General features: G+C 46.3%; 1 long non-coding RNA gene across 2 annotated transcripts; it reads left to right on the forward strand.

The window, feature by feature from the left end:
• Window positions 1-3,012: 3,012 nt before the first annotated feature.
• Window positions 3,013-4,485, forward strand: LOC118516613. Of its 2 annotated transcripts, XR_004907960.1 has the most exons (3): window positions 3,013-3,577; window positions 3,757-3,867; window positions 3,939-4,485. It is a non-coding gene; the product is annotated as an uncharacterized LOC118516613 (long non-coding RNA). The 2 variants fall into 2 exon arrangements; XR_004907959.1 differs by having other exon boundaries at window positions 3,013-3,867.
• Window positions 4,486-6,523: the final 2,038 nt, after the last annotated feature.

Consider the following 6,523-nt stretch of genomic DNA (forward strand, 5'->3'; position numbering starts at 1 on the left):
ATCCTGAGCGATGCGTCCACCACCCAGGTTGACCTGCATTCTCCGCATTACGCCCGCTTCTGGCGGCACGATGAGTGGCCCACACGATGGGGCCCCTGGCAGACAATGCACTTAGCTGTCGAAGTGCACTGGCTAATGCGGTGGCCCTCTTCGCCACACTGCAAACACTGACCCGACCGGTCCGACGAGGCACGACAGTCTCGCGCCAGATGCCTCATCAACAGGCAACGGAAGCAACGCTGACGGTCGAGCGGCTTCTTCGGCACTTCGCGGATGCCACTGACGCATTGGCACAGTGTCAGCTTCTGACCAATGAGAAGCCGTGCCTTTGTGAGTGGGAGCCGCACTCGAGGTCGCTTCGTGCCATCACGGAGCTCCCAGAGTTCGACACGCGCGATTTCCGGCTCTGCCCCCCTCATTCTCCTTGATGGCGAGCTCCACGTCACTCTCCTTGGCCAGAGAGTCGATGTTGGTAACGAGAAGCTCTCCCATCTCCGTCACCACACGGACCACGCCATCCTCGCCGAGTGCCAGCTGGATCCGGCGAGCCAGCTCAGCGCTGTCCACATTTTTTCGTAATGGGACGATCAGATGACCTTGCGCGGTCCGACGCCCAATCTCAATATCAGCCCTGACGTTTTGCAGCTCCTGAGATGTGCGCAGCTTCACGTACATCTCCGTGCAGGTTTTGTCCGGACCGGGGACTACCGCGATGCGATCGGGTCGTGCAGGACGCCCCTTGGACTGGGCACGATGCTGCTGATGTTGTTGCTGCTGGCTCTGCTGTTGCTGCTGGCGCATCTGAGGTGGCCCGTATAGCTCCTGATGCGGTTGCTGCTGCTGCTGAGTCGGGCGTTGCGCTCGGCTATTCCGACCGCTCACGACCATTGCCCAGATAATCTGCTGCTGCATCGGCTGGAGTTGTGGCCGCTGCTGCTGACGTTGCGGTTGCTGCTGCTGACGCTGCGGTTGCTGCTGCTGCTGGTGCTGCTGCTGGCCCTTTGCCGACACTGTGACCGTCCGTTGCTGCTGCTGCTTCTGCTGCTTTTGCTGCTGCTGCTGCTGCTGCTGCTGATGCTACTGTTGCTGCTGTTGCTGCTGCTGATGCTGCTGCTGCTGCTGATGCTGCTGCTGCTGCTGCTGCTGCTTCTGCTGCTGCTGCTGCTGCTGGTGCTGCTGTTGCTGTTGCTGTTGCTGCTGCTGCTGCTGCTGCTGCTGCTGATGCTGCTGCTGCTGCTGCTGCTGCTGCTGTTGCTGCGAAGTCTTCTTCGCTCGGTTGTGTTGTTGCCGGCTGCGTTTCGTTCTGGCACTGCCCTGGCCACCAGACTGTGCCGAGGAGTGTAGTGCCGTCAACGAACGCATTCCTTCCTGAAGCCCTTCCAGCGTGCACTTCAGACCAACCTCGCGCTCCCGGCTGAGTCGCAGCACTTCAGTTAGCGTCTCTACTTGCTTGGCGAGGGTCTCCAGCATCTTGTGCTGAAACTTTAGCGCAGACGCTTCTCCGCCTTCAGGGATCACCACAGATGTGGATGTCTCCCCTTCTGCTTCCTGCGACGCCACCACCGTCTGCTCCAGGGTGGAGGCATCGGAGAATTCGCCATCATCCTCCTCTTCCGAGATTTCAACTGCCTCCGCTGATCCGGCCGGCCATGATGTCGCCGGAGAAGGGGAAGGGGTGTCCGACCGCTTCCCGGGAGCGGACAACGACCGCACCCCGGAACGCTCCCCTTCTTTGCCAAAGGGAACGACCGTCCGTCGTTTAAATCCCTTTGACTAGTTAACTCGTCTGCCCGAAACAGCTAGTATCGCTCCTTCCCCGGGAAAATCGCAAAAAACCGTAAAGAACGGGTTTTTCCGATCTGGGTGGGGGGGGGGGGGGGTGGTGTGATGGATGGTAAGCAGGAAAGGTGTTGTTTTCCGTGGTCCTCTCCTCAGGCCGCGTTGATGGAGGGGTCGGATGCGGGGATGCGGCTGGAAAATTTAGAAAACCCAAAAAAAAACGCATTCCCGTGCGTAAGTAACTCCCCCAAATGGCGTCCAATCGCTTCCGGTACAAAGACGTTTTTGTGCGCGTTGTTGCTGCGGAACATCCCGACACTCTTATTTCCCTCCTTCCCCGGCAAATTCGCGAAAAACCGTAAAAAAACGTCTGGGGGTTGGTGGGTATAGGTGGGGGGGTGGAAACTTGTTCGTTGGCTTCGTCTCTTCAAGCCGCGTCGTTTGATACCATCAAGTACCGTTTGATACTTGATGGGGTCCGGTGTATGGTTCGGCAACGGTGGGTGCCCGAAAAAACCGCTACTTTCCATGGGGGGTGGGGGTAAACCCTTGCGGGGGGGTATTCTCTATTGAAATTGCACACCCCTCCCCAAACAAACCCCTTTCGGGAGTCGCACCGTTTTCCCGGTAGGCCCGGAAAACTCCTTGGTAACTCGCTTTTCCGGCTGTGGGGCCTCCTTTTTTAATGCCGAATGTTTATTCATAATAATTCACAAATTTGTATAGGTGTAACATATATGTAACAGAACAGAATACATTAACACGCATGAACAAATAATGAACAATAAATAAACAACTCCATTGCCGGCAGCCTTCCCGACGAAGGCGTAGCCACCGGCTGCAATAGCGTCCCCATCTACAATTAGTAGATACGCGCCACGCCTATCTCATCGAAGACACGACACTTAAAAATGACGGACACGAATATTACTGCACGGTTGGACGGAACGAACATCCGCACAAAACGTAAACGAAAAAGGGACGAAACTCACACACATCGCGTACGCGTGCGCTCTCTTTCCTTCTACTGGCCGGGTACGAACATCCGCACAAAGCGGAGAACGCAAAATGCCGAACGTACCCGAACCGAGCGCACGCGCTCACTCTCTCGCTCTGCTGTGCGAGTGCGAACGACCGCACAAAGCGGAGACGGCAAAATGCCGGTCTCGTCCGGTCGTTTCTCGCACGCTCTCTGACTGGCCGATCGTTTCGGCCTAGACCGCTCCCACTCAGCGCGTTGACGTGTTCGTGGTTGCGATGACGGCTTCGACGTCGGCCGACATGGAATCGCGATGGCGATCTGCTCTCTCGTTGCGACGTTGGCGTTCGCATTCACGCTTGTTGGCCGACGTCGGGCTAGCTCCTCCTCTGTCGGTGGTACACGCTTTCCCAAAGAAGTAAAAATGCGGTTTTCGGGTATGTTTTCGGCCTTTCTTTCGTACTCGAAACGGCGACCGAAAATGTGTACGAGATACAAAGACTTTTCGGACGATAGCCCGAAGCCGACCCGAACGCCGCCGAATGTTTGATTTTCGGCGTTTAAAACCGGTTTTTCGGTGCGGCAGACGTGGTCGGACCACAAAAGAAAAAAACAGCTCTTCCCCCTCTTCTGCCCTCGACAAAATTATATATTTTGCTGCTCTCACGCTTGCTCTCGCTATCGCTTTTTCCATGTACACCATTGTTCACATTTTTAATTCGCTCGCTCTCATGCAGGTGTACGCGTCATTCTGTTTAACGCGCCTTTTCTTGTTCGTACTTCTTCTGGTGAAGTTGTCATCCTCAGTGTTTTTTTCCGGTGCGTGTTTTTCTATGGAAAGTTAGGAAGAAAGTTTTGGATTAGAAGTTGATTATATACAATTAAAGTGTTACCTGTTCTGAATCCTCCGCGTTACCCGTTGAGCTATTGCAGCCTTGGTATCGTGCTCCGTTACGAGAAAGGTTTTATGAAGTGTATTGTCAATTTGTTTGTTGCAGCAAAATGTTTAACCAGACCGGTGCGCAAGAAGAAGAGCGAGCAGAGCAAAACTCTAGTGCACTGAACAACCGAAAAAGTACATCTCCGCAGTCTCCGAAATGTTCTTGAAGGTAACGTTGAATGTTATAATGCACATAATTTTATTTAATTACAATTTTTACCTATGTGTTTCTAATTTTAGATCAGTGATGCACTGGGAAGGTTATTAATCCCGCGCCATAATTAAACATTTTAAGCGTTTTGGAATTGCCACCCCTTGCTCCGCTTCATTATTCCCCTCCGCAAACGCCTACCAACTCTGGTGGTATGTTTACGCAAGCGCTACGGTGGAGCTCGAATGTACTAAAATTTAATTTAAAATAATATAAACTATATGTCATAATGTTTCAGAAACCAACCCATCTACTCAACAACCCTGTTCACGTAACAGTTTTTCGGTTCCGGCAGCACAATTCGGTATGTTTCATCAAAGTAAATATTTTACATTGTATTTAACCTTATATCTTTTATCATTTCCTGTAAACGATGACATAAATAACGATGGTAGCCTCTTTACTAATGGTAAGAAAATTTACTGACAAAATATATAATTTTATCCATCACAATGCTATTTTACATTAATTATTTGTAGCACCGAAAAAACATAAAATATGCACTGAATCGAATACGACTAATAATGAGTTGAAAATTCTAATTGAGCAATTCAGTGCAAAATTACAAAAAAAAAAGATGACAATTTCGCTATCGTCAATGAACGTATTAACGTTTTAAGCAGTCGAGTAGATTTTATAGATTCAAAAATGGATGTAGTCATTAAAAATTCTTCACGCGTTACATCCCTTATGGATGAAGTTGTAGCGGCAACTCGTCGTCGGGAAGGCTTGTTTCCCAGGACTGATTTTGAAATCAGCCCAATCGATTCCGAAGAAGATTTTTTTAAATTTAATGAAGAACTTAACGATCCTGAATTTAATAGCAAAGTAGTTAGATGGATGCAAGTGCAAATCACGCGTGCAGATGTGGATAATCGTCTGCACGATGCGATTGATTTGCTGTTTTCAAAACCTTTTTTGCAACATTAAATTGGAGTGGTATCAGCAAAACTGCAGGTGTTAAAAAATTAGGTTTAGTTAATTTTCAAAACTTTTTAGATTTATTTATCAAAATAGGTAGCAATAACAATTTAAAATCCAATCCAAATTACATTTCTTTCTTTTTAAAAAATAAGTTGAGGAATGCTACGGACCGTGTTAATATACAAAGCACTAAACGCACATCGTGCCACACAGTGAAACGTTCGTAGTATTCCTCAAATTTATTTTCTTTTAAATTTGTTTTATCATCAAATATTTTCTTTTCCACTCTTAACACTTATCATTTTTATTATAGTAGTTAGAAACATATTATTTAATTGTATATATTTCACTTAGAGTTTTTGGTTAGGGTTAGGGTTATCAAAAAGGTTTTGCTAACAGCAAGCACTGCATCTATGTAAAAATATTATCAATATCGGATCACTATTTTTAGAAGTCTTCTTTTGAAGTGATACTTAAAATATTTTGAGCATGATCACTATATCCATTTGCTCTTGTAGAATTGGTTCACGCGTTGTAGTCGGTGAAGTGAAGTTAAAGTTCCTATAAGTTGTAAAATTGTAGTGTAATTTAAAATAATGTATAGAAAATGAGAAATAACAAATATCACACGGTTCAAGACATTGTTTTATTCTAAGGTGTGTTGAACCGGTACAAATATAATTTCGTCTTTACAAGAGGTTGCTAATGCCACTAACTTGCATCTTACATTATCCAAGTTCGTGTTTTCGCAGGTTTCAGACAATGTATTGACGTATCCTTTAAATACACAAATTTCCTTCGAATCAAAAGGATAGTCGAACACATTTAACATTAATCTTTTGTCCACTAATTAGAACGTTGGCGTTATCTGTTGAGGATTCTTTCTCTACTGATTGAAATTTAACAATAGAATCATTCTTCGTCAAAAACCACCCATTTCTGAAATAGTTCTGCAGTATGAAATTTGATCGCACAGTTAGTGTTATCAAATTTCCACGTTCCTTAATTGTAGGATTATTTGTTTCACACACAATACGTGGCATATCAAATTGCTCCATCTCTGATAGACGGTTGTTGGCCTGTTCTAAGTTTTTCCATCCGCTTCGGAGCAAGCGCTTCAAAAATTGAAGATGATTTTCAAAGGGATAAGTGGAAATCGTTGCAAGCGGACAAAATCGAATTACTTCTTCATACACATGGTGAAGATTATGCACGTTACTGCTGATATATCGTGCTCCATAAATTCTATCAAAGTCCTTTACAAATGTATCAAGTAAATTCCTGGCTTAATCCCACTTCTCTCTGTACACACTTGACGAAAGAATTGTAAACGCACAAAACAAAATAATGAAATGTTGATACATCTCATCGCTCAAATGTTGCTTTAATACAACAATGCCAGCGTAATTCAAAAAGTAATGAAATTCAACGCCTTTCCAAAAGTGCAGATATTTGATTTGACGCAACTTTCGATGCATTTCTGAGGGAAGTTGTATCTTTGCTAAAGCCGTTGAGATTTTGTCTGATTGTGATTGAGACCATCCTTTTGTCCCAAGCTTGCCGTCTCGCCAGCCTTAAAGAAGGCGCTTCATTATGCCAAGATGGAACAAATTTAGAAGATCTGACACAATAACGTTCTCGATCATATCAAACTTCATCAAATCCAGCAGTGGTGTTGGTGTTTTGTGGT

Source organism: Anopheles stephensi, unplaced genomic scaffold (assembly GCF_013141755.1).
Source record: "Anopheles stephensi strain Indian unplaced genomic scaffold, UCI_ANSTEP_V1.0 ucontig365, whole genome shotgun sequence".
Lineage (NCBI taxonomy): Eukaryota > Metazoa > Arthropoda > Insecta > Diptera > Culicidae > Anopheles > Anopheles stephensi.